This window comes from Lygodium microphyllum, chromosome 25, assembly GCF_053477565.2.
Source record: "Lygodium microphyllum isolate KBCC chromosome 25, Lygodium_microphyllum_v1.1.10, whole genome shotgun sequence".
NCBI classification, from domain to species: Eukaryota; Viridiplantae; Streptophyta; class Polypodiopsida; order Schizaeales; family Lygodiaceae; genus Lygodium; species Lygodium microphyllum.
In genome coordinates this window covers 118,574,770-118,590,786 of record NC_141159.1, presented here as the reverse complement: position 1 = coordinate 118,590,786, position 16,017 = coordinate 118,574,770, and positions in this window count along the sequence as shown.

Below are 16,017 nucleotides of genomic sequence, written 5' to 3'. Positions count from 1 at the left end.
AAAGGGATCAAGCATCAATTGACGATGCCTCACACACCTCAGTAGAATGGTGTTGTGGAATGCATGAATCACACCATTGTGGAGATGGCAAGATGCATGTTAAAGGGCAAGGGATTGCCTAACCATTTTTGGGCTAAAGCTGTTAATACTGCAGTCTACATTCTAAATCGGAGCTACACAAAGGCTCTCAAGGAAAAAACACCTCATGAGGCTTACACTGGTAAGAAGCCATCTATCTCACATTTCATAATTTTTGGATGTGAATGTTATGCATATGTTCCAGATGAGAAGAGAAACAAGTTAAAACCAAAAAGCAGAAAATGTATCTTCTTGGGTTATAGTGATGAGCAGAAGGCTTACAAATTATATGACCAAGAGGCAAAGATCATCATGAGCCGTGATGTGGTGTTCAAGGAGGAGCCACATACAGTGGAGGAGGAGAAGGCAAGTTCTTCCACTTTATCATCAAGCGAAGAAGTAGTCCATTATGAACCTGTCCCGAGAGCTGTCCCTATCCTTAAGGAGGAGGAAGCATCATCTTCAGATGATGAGGAAAATGTTCACCAACCTAACATCACCCCACTGGAAAAGCCATTGCTGTGCTGGGTGAAGCAGCTCTATGACCACAATAATCCTATGCCTGCATCTGTTGAGGAGAAGGTAGACGGACCAAGGAGGTCTCAGAGAATAGAGGAGAAAAGGAGGGCTTCTGCTCACATAGTCAATATGGCCTTGATGGTTGAGATTATGAGAGAAGTAAAGGATCCAACTGACTTAGAAGAAGCACTTGCAGATCCATCATGGAAGGCTGCTATGCAAGCGGAGTATGATAGCATAATGAAGAATGACACTTGGGAGCTAGTGGATCGACCAGCAAAGCGAAAGGTTATTGGCACCAAGTGGATTTGGAAGGTAAAGTACAAGGCTGATGGTACCTTAGAAAAGTACAAAGCTAGACTTGTTGCCCAAGGATTTTCACAAGTTGAAGGGTTTGATTTTCAAGAGTCATTTTCCCCAATTGCCAGAATGACCACTATTCGCATGGTACTTGTAGTGGTTGCCCACAAGAAGTGGCGAGTGTACCAAATGGATGTTAAGTCATCGTTCTTAAATGGTGACCTCAAGGAGGAGGTGTACGTGGCTCAGCCACCAGGGTTTGAGGCCCCCCATTCTAAGAACAAAGTGTGTAAGCTGAAGAAGGCATTGTATGGGCTGAAACAAGCCCCCAGAGCATGGTACCAACTGATAGATAAGTTCTTTTTAAACCTAAACTTCAAAAGATGTGCCTCAGATGCTAACTTGTATGTTTACAGGGATGTTAAAAAGTCTGTAGTGATTGTTCTATATGTGGACGACCTTCTTATTACAGGTGACTATGAAGATATGATCAACCAAACTCGAAAGGCTTTGAGTTCTGAGTTTGAAATGACAGACTTGGGCTTGCTGCACTATTGTTTGGGGATTGAAGTCTGGCAAGAGCCAGGAAAGATCTTCACTCTCAGAAGAAGTATGCATGGGAGAACTTGAAGGCATTTGGCATGACCGAGTGCAAGGAGATAGCTACACCTATGGAGGTGAATGCAAAGTTATCCATCGAGGATACATCAGCACTAGCAGACATTGGGAGGTATAGGAGGTTGGTCGGCTGTCTGATCTACTTGTGTAACACCAGACCAGATATCAGTTTTGCAATTGGTGTTTTGAGTAGGTTCTCAAACAAACCTCATGAGAGTCATTGGAAGGCTGGGATGCGGGTGCTTAGATACTTGAATTAAACTCTTGACTATGGTATCACATATAGTTTCGGAATTTCTCATGTGAGGAACTGTGATTCAGATTGGGCAGGAGACAGTGATTCCAGGAAGTCAGTTTCTGGTTATTGTTTCTCTTTGGGTTCAGGAATTTTCTCTTGGATTAGTAAGAAGCAGCCAATAGTGGCATTGTCTTCTACCGAAGCAGAGTACAAGGTAGCTTGTTTTGCTACATGTGAAGCAGTATGGTTGAGAAGGATTCTATGGCATATGGGAGTGCAGGATGAAGAACCAACTATACTGAGATGTGACAATCAGAGTTGTATCGCCATTGCCAAAAATCTAGTGTTTCATGCACGCACCAAACATATAGAGATCCAGTATCACTATGTGCGTGATTTGATGGAGGATGGGATAGTGAAACTGGTCTACTGTCCAAGAGAGGACAATGGAGGAGATATCTTTACCAAAGCACTTACAAAAGATCTGCTTCAAGTTCATCTTCAGAGACTCAGCATTGGGCCGAGGAGATAGTTCACCTATGGGTGGACATTGAGGGGGGGTACTAGATATGATCAATGCCCCACCCTCATTAGGTGCTACCAATGATCCATGGTGCTCAAAGTTGTAAGGTCCCCATTATCAGGAGAAGCCAAATGTGAGCCTGGATATTGGTTGAGTCCTGACTTGTATATCAGATGAGGTCTATGTGACCGGATGGCAAAAAGGTGACCGTTGTGGGTCTAATTTTTGGGTTAGATGGAGTGGTTAACCTGGTAGCAACTTGAGGTGCATTGCATCAAGTTGCAGGGTAAGGGAGTTAAAAAGGGCCCCTATTTTGGGGTTCCATGGCTGTGGAAGCGGCCCTTAGCTGGGCAGCGCCCCCGGCCCGATGGTAAAGGGAATATTCCCTGGCCGACTAGTGGAGGGTCATATGGTAGGTCGGTCAGGCCGACCTAATGGCCTTCGGGGGCTATAAAAGCTAAACCCCTTCACAGCCATCCATCATTCATCTTTCACCCAGTCAGAGTTGTTGTTCCAGCTAGCCTTAAGCTCTTCACCTATCTTCTGTCTAGATCACGATTTAAGCTTCACACAGTGGAAGCGCATGGGTGGACAGAGCCATCTTTGTATCAATTGTTTGGAGCTAAAGAATTTACTGATTCTCCTCTTATTTGTTGTGTACTCTCTATCTCTTTCTCAAATTCTATTCGCTGCGCCATGTAAATTTTTTTTACACATATGAATCAGTGGCTTGCATGACATTAACCTCTTCTATCTTCACACTGGACTTTGTAGGTACAATACTGCACTTAGAAGACTTTTCCTACACTTTAACCTCCCTTTTCCTTGTGCTTATCATCAGGCATTTTATGGCATTGCGACCTAATATGTCCTGCTTTCCCACAATAATGATAGGTAAGATCAGACTTCCATCCACGGGACTTACTGCGACCACGTGACTCGGACTTGGACTTCTGAGAGTCATTGCCCTTATGATCATTATCATGCCTACCATGTCTGCCATCTCTAACAATCAATGCATGTGAAGAGCGGGAAACATCATTGTTTCTCCTATTGATTTCCTCATTCAATAAAGAACTCTCAACATCTTTGATTTTTAGCTCATCAAGCTTGTTCGTGCATATGGTAGTACGGAAGACATCCCATTTTCAAGCAAGGCGCCAAGTAGAAACAATGGGTGCAAGTTGTCTTTGAACTCAATACCCTGTGACAACATACTCTTTATGATAGCATGAAACTGACTGAAATGAGATGAAAGGGAGGTCCCCTCCTTCATGCGAAGGTCCATTAACTGCTTCAGCCAATATATCTGTGATGCAGGACTATGCTGCACATAGAGCTCCTGAATCTTCTCCCATAAATCCCATGCACTCTGATTCTCATCTTCAATAACATTATGATGGACCTCTTCTGAGAGTGACAAAATAATGGTAGACTTGCATAGCTCATCAACTTCCATCCAAACATCATCATCCATATCCTCAGGTTTGACACCTTTGAAATGCAAGGGTTTAATCTGCAACTTTTGCGCCAAAACCTGCCATATTTAGGACTTCCAATACCCATAGTTGGTACTATCCAACTTCGCAATGTTAAAGAGAGATGTGTCTTTCAGATGACCAACCATACTATCCCAAATCAATGCAAAAAGGCAAAATTGTAGGTTGTTGTAATTAGCAAAAAATGCATTAAAACCACTACTAAAACTAGCTGAAAGAGTGGATTTTACCAAGAGAAGCACATGTCCACCAAATATGACCAAGATAACATCAAATAGTAAGCATTAACCTCAGAGAAGTGCTCAAAATCTACAGATTTTGCATGTTGTAATAAATGATAGATTTCAGTAAATGAGAGCTAACTGTGCTAGAAGCGGATCCCAAGTCAATCGTATACTGCCAAGACTATAACCACATCATGCGGGCATAACATAGGCATATGAGAGTTGATAAGCATGGATCCAACACCCGAACATGTCATGAAATATATACCAGTGAGTAGGCACACCCCCTAGTCAACGGAGCAAAGTGTGCCTCCCACTACCAAGACTTGACACAAGTAGGTGTCAGTTCACAAGGAAAGGGATCCAAGTCAAAGAGTTAGCTCATAAGCATCGGAAGGAACCAAGACATATGAACCATGCATCATCCCAAAGGATAAGAAATCCCAAATAGTCTCAAAAGCTCAAATAGCATAGATCACCTGCTCAATGTCTGTCAAGCATCCAAAGATGCTTCCACTGGCACAAAGGTCGTAAATATCAAGCAGCAAAGCTCCAACAAAGCATGTACAAGAACTAGTGAAAAGTGTCCAAGATCAAGCATCAATGAGACATCCCAGATATGGAGGCGGTGTGATATCCATATGTAGCATCCATAGACATCAAGTATATACCAAAATAAACTCTAGTAAGCCAATAAATCTCCAAAATATGCTCCAAACAATCGAATGTCAAGCCCAAGTAAAGCTCCAATCGCATCCAAGCTCAAAAAATGTGACTGACATAAGTAGGTGACATGAGCATAAGTGCATGTCCTAAGTGGTCAAGCATAGACTGATAAGTGCCAAGATACATCCAAGATAAATATCCAAATTCTATGGAAATCACAGCTCAAGCTCAACCAAATATTAAGAAGCAATGCCGAACTCTTTTCCAATCCCCGATGGTCAATACATCAATGTACATCTCCAAGACATGACCCGAATAGCATAGACATAAGCATACATGAGTAGAATAGCTTCAGCCCAACTATTTATAGCAGACATTCACTACTCTAGATGAGTATTTCAGGCCTCAAATTAGTACCAAAATGATGGCAATCCATTAACATAGCATCTCCATACATATAGACATCATCCGGGCATCAATATGCATTAAGTGATCAATCCCGCTGAGCACAGAATTCAAGAGATAAGTGCTGCCTTGTTTTGGCAAGATCTAGGACTATTCAAAATAGTCAATGGTTGAGCTAAATCAGCTTCAAATGCATCTCACATAACGGCATAACATCCACAAGTGATCTGGTATCAATAGACATCAGTAGAAGCATCACATAAGCCATAGGCATACAAATACATGTTGTCTCAGACCTGAAATCTATTGCAAAATATTTTTTCATCAAAATTTGGAAAATCCAACATCACCATTGTGTCCAGAGCGTGCTAAAACCCCAACATAGACTCTTACCTTGCCTGAATCAGGTTCCGAATGCCCGAGATATGACAAAAAGAGTGATTTTGAGCCATTTTTGCAAATATGCGCAAATAAAACTTGAGCATGCTGCTCTACTTGAGGGGCCAAATCAGGGTGGGTAGGGGATAAATGAAGGCTACAATAGGCCTACACGAGCCTAGGACAAGTCCAAGCAAGAGGTGAAGAGAACAAGCTTCAATGATGAAAGCTATGGCTACCTCTTCATGAAACCTTGCTATTCATGTCAAAGAATGGCTGAGAACTGAGTGAGAAGCAAGCTCTCATACCTTGTGTAGATGCCGGGGAAGGCCAGGAAGCGCTCGCAAAGGACCTGCTTTGATACCAGTTGAAAGGCAAGAAGGATCAAAGCTTGCACGCGAGAGCTATGGTGGGAGAGGAAGAGCAAGAAAAAGAGAGACAAGAAATGGGAACTCCAACAACCACAATGTGTGACCGGGCCTTCCTTTATTCAAATTGTCACTAAAAAAATAAAGAATAAGTGACTATGACGGGTGCCCACTACCTGCAATGTGTAGTGGCAGGTATTGTCAGTGTAGTAATACATGAGTGGCTAAGCAGAGGTACCTTTACCCCCAACAGTTCAGTGCTTCTTATGTCACACAAGGTACTATCGATACTTTGTATTGAATTATGCACTAATCGCAAGACCATTGTACAATCTGCTAATTGTATTTGAGTGGACCAAAGAATGCCAATGCACTTATGAAGAATTGAAAAAGGCTCTTACCACTGCACCCATCTTATGAGCCCCAGATTGGACCAGAACGTTCCATGTGCGTATAGATGTATCTAAGTTTGCCATCGGAGCTGTTCTGTGCCAACCTTGCGAACACAACCTTGATTACCCAATGAGCTTTGCTAGCAGGAAGCTCACTAACACAGAGATGAACTATTACACTACGAACAGGGAGGAGCAACCATGGTGTTTGCCATTAAGAAATTTAGACATTATCTTTTGGCCACACCCTTCATCTTTCGTGTTGACCATCAAGCATTGCTCTATCTAGTGAACAAGCCTTGCACTATAGGATGCATTGCATGATGGTTATTGTTTTTTCTATATTTTGACTTCTTTGTGGCTGTACGCAAAGGAAAACAACATTACATGGTAGATCACATGTCCTGCATACCCACAGGTGAAGCCGCTGGACAAGGCATAATGGACGACCTTCCAGATGCACATCTATTTGGCCTCTCTAGTGACAAGGAATTATTCAAGGCTAATTTAACACCATAGTGGGCTAACAATGTTGTCCACGTGCTCGAACATGGTCTACCCGAGCGACTTATCGAGAAGGCCAAGATTAGAAGGCTTATTGTGAAGATCCAACCCTATCAGTTGATTTCCGAACAACTCTATAGGTTAGGGCAAGACGGATTGCTACACAAGTGTGTGTGCAAACATGAGATGCACAACATGTTGCTAGAGGCACATACCAGAATCGTTGGGGGGCATTTTAGTGGAGACATGATAGCCCACAAGGTGTTGCGGTCTCAACTCTGATGGGCCACACTATTCCATGACACAGCTAGATTTGTCAAGCATTGTGATGAGTGCCAAAGGACCAAGGTCCCCCGTGCGGAAGGACAAAATGGAATTGACCCCTGTAATAGCACAACAACCTTTCGAGCAATGGGGCATTGACTTCATCGGACCCATTAGTCCTACGTCCCAATATTCACAAGCTTGATATATCATCATAGCAACTGACTATTTGACGAAATGAGGACAAAATGGGCTGAAGCAAGAGACACAAGGAAGAATGATGCAAGAACCACAAAAAATTTCTTATGGGAGCAGGTCATCTCGAGATTTGATTGCCCTATTGAGACAGTGAGTGACTAGGGCACCCACTTCATCAATGAGGTGATTGCCCACCTACTCTCAATCTTCTTGGTCATCCATAGGAAGTCTTCACTGTACTATCCCCAAGCCAATGGCCAAGCATCCTGGTAAACGTGCTCACAAAGGTGGTTTCCACTTCTCAGAGCGACTGGGATAACAAGCTCATGGCAGCTTTATGGGCCTATTGAATAGCCAATAAAATGGCTGTGGGACAAATGCCCTTCAGGCTAACATACAGAACCGAGGCTATCTTGCCTTTAGAATTTTTTATCCCTAGCTTGAGGATAGCAGTGCAGGAGTGTTGGGAATGGAAAGAGGCTTGGATTAACCGTCTTATCAAGTTGGAACGCCTCACTAAAACTAGACTCATCGCCACCCATGCTCTAATTTGTGAAATGGCACGAAGAAAGATGTGGTTTGACAAGCATGTCAAACAACATGATTTTGACTAGGGTGACCCTGTGTTGTTATACTCTGTGAAGGGCCATAAGTAGAAAATGTAGTTTCGAGGGTTAGGACCTTTTAGAGTGTGTACCATTAGTAGGATGGGTGATGTTGAACTTGAAACACTGGAAGGCGAGGGCATAGGATTTTTCAATGGCAGTCGCATGAAGAAGTACTACCCTCCCACACATCCTTTAAATGATCCCCCTATGATAGAGGCCCCTGTCAATGTCTGTGTCGCAACCATCACCAAGATAGAGGATGATGAGGAAGCTGTTGCTCCAGCTTATTTATGAATCACGGCCACAGCCCAAAAGACACATTCTTTTGATGCTTTGATCAATGAGGAAGTTGGCTTCAATATCCTAACCCATGCGCATTGGACCCTCATTGGTCAACCCCAGTTGCAGCCAACTAACGTTAACCTTAGCCCATTTGGGGGCAAACCCTATGCACTCCTTTGGAAGTGCCAAGTTATTGTCTCTATTGAGTCTGAAAGTTTGCCAATCATCTTCTATGTGTTGCCCAACACAAAGGAGGCAAGCAAGGCATTGCTGCTAGGGTGCACTTTCAAAAAAAAAAACCCATTTTTACGTTAATTACAACCTACAGTGTATCCACCTCGCCATAGGAAATGTGAGTGTTGTGACAACTTTTAGCAAGGGCAGTGCGGGTCCCTCCAAGATAGCCACTCCACCAATAGAGAAGACCATGACTAGGGCTAAGGAGGGGGGTCGTGATGTGTCACATCCCACTCAACTCATAAAACACCACCCTACCAAACCCACTCCTAAAGTTAAGCAACCTACATTTCAATGGGTACCTAAACACCAAGGCAAGCCTTCCCATAATAAGCAAATGCAACCCCACAAACCTAGGAACTCTCATGCAAAGCCTAGAAGGTAGCCTAGGCGCCAAAGCCGTAAACGCACCCTTGAGCCGCGATGGGTCTCCATAATCCTATTACGTGCTCAAGGATACTATGAGGGAAATAGCTGGATTTGGGTGCCCAAGACATTAGTCCTTAAGAACAAACCCCTTACACAGATTGTGGCCACACCTACTTCAAGCAACATGTTCACTAAACAAGCAGCCATACGTAAGACCCAGGCTATCAAATCTATGACAACCACAAAGGCCGAAGCCCCAAAACCTAAGCCCATCTATCGGCCAAAGCTGCAACCCGCTGACTCTAAACCAACCACTACTGATGCCAAGCAAAGTCTCTAGAGACTCGAGACCAATCAGTCTCGTGTATCCTAAACCCACTATGGCTCTTGAGATCTCACAAACCCATCAACTTATGCAGGTAGATGTCCCGCAATCATCTAATGCGACAGACTCTTGCATGCTCAAAGTAGCTCACAATGAGGGTTTCACGTCTTCCACAAGACACACAACTAACCTTCCAGGTGGAAGCTCATCCCAAGAAACAATCTAGCAGAACATCATCGCTAATGCATCCATCTAGTTCTGTTCCACCGCAGCCACTAGCAAGTCTTAGGCCTTCATATGAGCAACACTCATTTCTTGCTATGGCCAAGGACCTTGCTGCCAATTCAGGTGATGACTTGGTTACTTGCATTAAAATGCTGGACAACACATTTACGACCTTCGCCCGAAGTTATGAGCGGCTAGACCTTGGCCTTCTTGATGAGTCCCTTGCTTTAGAAGTTCATGCTTTACCATGCACCTGGGAAGAGTATGAGCTCATGACCATCAAATTCCCCAAGGTTACAGCTGAGCTTATCACTAGCGATGAAGTCTCAAAGGAGCAAGCAATCATCGGCAGGATGCTGACCTCATACCGAAAGCCTATCGACTCTGCACTAATCTAAGAGCTTGAAGAGCTCTTGAGTCTCGCCAACTCTACATCTTCATTCTTATAGCAATGATTCACCTTATGCCTAAAATGGGAGCAAAAATGTTGCCAAATTATGGTGAATGCCGAGTAGAGACGCGCAATCAAGGCTGCAGAATATGATGCCACGTACGTAGCTCCTACTTCTTTTAGGGTTATGGCCATCCTGCATAACAAATTGCTTGATGACCATTTATTGGACCATCCTTACATCGACCAAGTCCTTATAGAGGAAGAGCTACACTATGCTAGCCGCCTCCAATCTAGTGATGTGCTACACAATGTCCTAACGTATATCATGCAAGCATCCATTAGACCGCATGAACTTGTCCGTCATGCCCAATTGGAATACAACCCAAATGTCTACTAGTGGTTGTTGTCAAATTAAACCCACCATGCTGTGCTTTAATGCCCTTGCCTTGTCCTATTCAATCCTAGGAAGGATTTTCATATTTCCATGAGGGGAAAGGGGTATGGTGATCAGGAAAACTTAAGACAAAGGAAAAACATAATGAAGAGTTGAACTACGCATAAAAATTAAGAGCAAAGCACACTTGGAAAATTCATGTATTTTCTTTCAGTTTGTTATTTCTCAAATTTCACGTCCTCATGTAGCTTTTCTAATTGTTCAATTCTTTCATAATGCCATAATTCAGTTTTGCCTACCTCGGCAATACTAATTAGGGGATGATTGCATGGCAGGTACCCACAATGGCAGGATAGGAAAAAGGTGGTAAGCTTCCGTTCACGGAAGAAGAACAAGCCAAGTATAGGATAAGTGCGGAGACACGAGGATTTAATCAGTTCACCTTCAAGCACACTCTAAATCTGGACAAAGCCATCCTAGAGGAGCCAGTAGTAAAGCAGTTGGTGGACAAGTGTACTCTCCGGAAGTATGTGGAGAAAGTGGGACAAGCAGTGGATCACAATGCTTGCAAAAAGTTCCTGAGGAGTTTTGATGCTCGTAGGAACTGTGGCACAGTGATAGTAAGAAGAGGGGATGTGGCCCACCAGGTGGAGGTACCGCTTAATGCTGAAGTGGTGAAGAAGGCCCTTGTCTTGTCCCCCAAGACTGTAAAGCATCATAGAAGAGACGTGTATGTCATACTGAGGATGAACAGGAGCGAGGTACGCATAGTGGATGGAGTAAGTTTGGCAGACATCCCAAACCCGGAAGTAAAGATGCAAGCAAAGATGGTCCACACCCTCTTCTCAGGATAGAGATACAATGCTTTGATGAACAGGATCAGTGTCTCGGTGTTGGAAAGCATAGTAGCAGGGTCCCCTGAGGAAGTGGATTGGAACGGGTTTGTCATAAAAACCATCAAGATAGCAGCAAAGGCCCTTGCTACGAGTACATTAGCAACTGAAGGAGAGTCCCCAGCCTCTATAGCGAGATCAGCCTGTAAGAAGTCCTCTGCCAAGGCTTCTACCATCATATACGCTGGTGTATTGATGGCCATTATTCACGAGGCCACCAAGGAAGTAGGGGGAATTGAAGAGATAGTAGCACCCTCCCAACCACTGCACCATGAGGAAGATAGATCAGTGAACGCACCATGAGTGACAGAGAAGTGCCTGAAGCACCATCTACTCAAGCCAAAGCTAGGGCACAAGGAAAGGCGAAGACTGCCAAGATCCAAAAACAGAAGAAGGAAAAGATAAGCAAGGAAGAGAAAGTTGAGTTGAAAAGAGCACAAGAAGAGTCCAAGAGGATGGAGGAGGAATGAAGGAGAAAAGAAGAGGAAGAATTTGAAAGGATCAGAGAAGAGTCAAGAAGAGCCAAGGAGGAGAGGAAGAGAAGAATTGAAGATGAAGCTGAAGAAACGAGGAGGAAGGAAGCTGTAGATTTGGTAAAGGAAACTCATAGGTCCGTGGAAGAGACCCATGGAGGGAGAGAGATGAGCCCATTGAGCCTGCACCATGAGGCTCTTGGAGTTAGTAGCAGTGTAGAAATAGCCTCGGTGGTTTGCAGGAAAGGGCAAGGCCCCACTACGCCCCCTCCCTTCTTCCTTTGTGCCACTCCAACTGAAACCACACCCACCACAACACAGGAGTCAGTGCCAACTATGGAAACGGCTCAATTAATGTCAATGATACAACTCCTAGCTAACAAAGTGGCAGAGATTGCCCCCGAAGCATGAACAAAGAGGCGAGACCCTAAGTAACAAAATATGGAAGCATCAACCACTTTGGCCCCTCTCACAGTGTCACCAGCAACAAACTATGACACATTTGTGGCTGAACTCCTCACTCAATTGAGAAAGGCCAGAGAGGAAAATAAAGTGGCCTTCGCAGAGCTGGACGTTGAAAAGGAAACCTCGACAGCTTTGAGGCTCAATGTGTCCAACCAAGCCACAGATCATCAAAAAGAGCTTAAGGCCCTAAAAGAGTAGTTGGATGCCAAGACCAAGGAAGCTCAAGAGAGTGAGGATCATTTGAGGTGAAGATTGGAGGAGGAAGAATAGGATGCACTAGCTCTTCTAAAGAGTCGGAAAATGTTAATTCAACAGTATGATGAGCTAACGGAAAGGACCGCTCGCTTGGAGAAGCATTGGCAGGAGGAAAGCCAAGAGTCAGAAGAGCAACGTCAAGAGCAAGAGGATGCCATAGTGTTCGGGCTATGGTATAAAATAGAGAAGCAAGGAAGACTAGAAATAGAAATCCAAGTTTTAGAGCAAGAAAGGCAGGATGCCACAGGAAGAAGCATATGGGAGCTGAAAGATGACTTGGAAAACACAAAAAGTGATGTGGAAGATCTCATGGCTATGGCAATAAAGAGAAAGAAGACTGGACTTTGCAGAGTTAGAAAGCTATGAGCAGATCCGGGAAGAACTGTCAGAGAGATTCACAAAGGCGGAACTGCAGTTTACCATTGCGGTAGCAGAAGAACAACTGAACCGCCGCAATAAGGAGAAGATGCAGATGCTAGACTTAGTGAATGAGCAGCAACAAGTGGTAGTGATGATGTCTCGAGAAATGGAGGAGGGAAGGAAAAAGATGGAAGAAAAGGCACGGCAATGGGAGCAGTACAACTTCGAAAGAGTGCGTGGACTAACAGAACGCCTGATGGCGAGTGAATGCAAAAGAATGCTCATGGAATCAAGAGCAAAGGTTACCGAAATGTGCTCAGAAACTTAGAGACAAGCCTTCTTGAGCATGGTGTTGAATGTCACCCAATTTGATGGTGAGAACTCAATGGAAAGGATGAAGAGGAAGTTAGAACTGACATCTCGTGCCTTGAGATACGGCCTCCAAGGACACACCCTTCCAATTGGTACATGTATTACTGCGGCACGACAATACAGTTACCTACGGCAAGCGGGCCTTTCCATTGACGAACTCAGGGAACTAGGGTTTGAAGGACAAGTGCAACAGCCACCACTTCAAGACTAGCCGGCGGTAGAGCAAGCCACAAAAGAGGGGTTGGACTTTGAGCCAGAATTCAAGGAAGAACAGCACAGAGAGCCCAATCCGCCCCTGCCTGAATTGCCATCGGAAGAGCCAGAAGGGGCACAAATTCCTGAACACATAATAGCACCCCACAGAAGAAGGCAAGAGTTCGTAGAGCAAGCCCAGAGGAGAGCAAGAGTATAACCATAGCAACTCCGTGAAGAGCCAAATACGCAAGGATCCCCATCCTATCCAACTAGTCTCGGGAGTTAACTATATGATGACAATGGGAGTTCCAGACATGACCATTTGAGCTATCTTTTTCTTATCCATGAGCTTTGGATCGTGTTCTACCCTTGGAGACGGTGGCAAGAATCAACAGAATGGCTAATGACCTCGCCAACAGATGGGTAGATGAGAGAAACATTGCGATTACCAGATGGAGGCAGGAACCAGTAGATTATCGGTAGGACAAAGTGAACCAGATTCCCAAGACCATCCAAGGCTACGAGGTGCAACCAAACTAGAGGAGGAGGATTTGGGATACCAACTTTGATGCGTGGACTGATTTTTGCAGCTCATTACCTGAAGAGCGGAATGACCCCATCTACATGCCTTACCCCCGCAGACATGGAGTCGACCATGACAAGAACCTACATGGGCCCTTGGACTTTCCAACAATCTACAATGTCAATGCACGGAATTTTGAGGGGTGCTTGGTTTTTAGATTGGAGGATATCCTTCCATCCATCAACCGCTTCCTCGAGGATTTTTCCTCATGTTCAGACCCAACATTTATAGTAACCTGTAATTACCTTATGCTCATTAATTTCTTGCTTAAGCAAAAGCCTGCAGCTGAGGAAGCCCACCTTCCCCCGCTCTTTTTTTATATCAACTTAGGCATCGATAGTCACGCCATGGCTAGGCTCATGATGAGGGCAACCATACTCCCCTCCTTTTGCATGGAAATCCTAGAAGACATGAGCGATATGCGCTTCACGAGGTGTGACCATCCCTTTTTGTCATCAACATCTCTGAAGGTAAGAGCTAGCATCAAAGAACATTTGCAAAGCCATGCATTTTTGACTAAGTGCCTGAAGCCACCTCGTGGACCATCTGAGGATGATAGAAATACATCATAAGAACTTTTTTTTGTATTCCAATCTCACAGCCATGATCAATAAGTCATCCAAAAGAGAGAGAGAGAGAGAGAGAGAGAGAGAGAGAGAGAGAGAGAGAGAGAGAGAGAGAGAGAGAGAGAGAGAGAGAGAGAGAGAGAGAGAGAGAGAGAGAGAGAGAGAGAGAGAGAGAGAGAGAGAGAGAAAATGAAAAAGAGAAAGAAAATGAAAGAGAGAGAGAGAGAAAGAAAGAGAAAAAAGAAAAAGAAAAGAGGCCAATACCAGGAATGAAAAGAAAGAGAGCACTAGAGGACAAAAAGGTGCAAGAAAGAGAAAAGTAAAGGTTTGAGCTCCCCATGAAACATCTTGAGTGCCACATTCACTACACCTAGGGTTTCCACCTAACCCCTTCCCCACCTCACGCTTAGGGCACATCAAGGGCAGGACTACCAGACTTGTCACCCTAAGCTCTACACTACACCCATGAAGATGCACGAACTGGGTCCTCAAGTGTGGAACAACACCGTGGGCTTGCCCAAGGTTCGACCCAACCCCCAGTTCCACCGCCACGTGCACCACACACCACGGAGAGGCAGACACACCCCTTAGGAAGTGCACAACTTTGCCTTGCAGGTTAAGATCGGGCCATATCAAGGAGAAAGCACATCAACCAATGGATCCACCCCAACACCATTTTTAATTTCAAGGGCAGATCTTTGTCAAGACAAAGCAGATCTTTGTCATGACACCTTTCCAGAGGGACCCAATTCAACACCATTTTCAATTTCAAGGATGAATCCCTCCAACACCATCCTCGACAAGGGCATGTATACAAACTCAAAAGGCCACCCGGCCACCAACACCCGCCATAGCAGCCCCTTCCACCCACATCTTCGGTGCATGCCAAGGCCTTCTACCTACGACAGTGAGTGCCATGTGACTGGTACTTTGCTAGGAGGAGGACAATGTTTACTGCAACACCAGCAATCGGAAAAAGCAGGAAAATAGAAAAATCTAAGAAGCAAGAAAAGGCATAGGGTAGGCATGGAGAAGGTGCCCAAAAGAATAAAAAGTCCGAAAAAAATCCAAAAGCATGGGAACAACTACCAAAAGTCCAAGGCGCAGCCCTCGAGGTTTGGAGGAATTAAAAGCAAGAAGGCACACCTTTAAATGCAAAGGTGCTCTCAAATCCTTGTAAAAGAGTGCCACGCTCCCTCCTATGCAAATTGTGAACTTAGAAGGATGGTAGGACTAGCTAGGAAGTGGAAGAATGGAGAAAAAGGGCCTAGGCCATGGCCGGCCATGTAAAACTCAGGATGACCGCTAGTGGGAAGTAGGGCATGTATATAAACTTGAAAAGTGAATGAGAAGCTCATTCTTATGTGTGGCAAAAAGCTTCTTCTTCTTCTTCTCTTCTTCTTGCCTTCTTGCTTGTGCTTGAGATAGGGAGTGAGTGAGTGTGAGGGAGTGAGTGTGTGAGAGTGAGGGATCAAGGAGAAGAAGCACCCCATCTCCTCTCTTCGTCTTCTTCTCTTCTCTACTCTTCTCTTGTCTTGCGCGGCTATTGTTGGAGAGGGAATGAGGTTTCTTGAGCTTTCCTCAAGGATCGTGGAGCTACCGGCGTGTATGGGAGAGGAGGGTACTTGATCGGGCATCAAGGTAAGCTCACTACACCCCATAGGTAGGTAGGGTACATCGGCTATGTGAGAGCTAGCCACGGTTGCTCGGCTTGAAACGCTTGACCAATAAATGGTCCGTAAGTCTCAGGGGTTGAGCTTGTAGCTCCCTTCACATGTGCTTTTAATTCTCACATATGTGGACACATGTTTTTGTTGACATGACATCGAATGACATTAGCACATGTA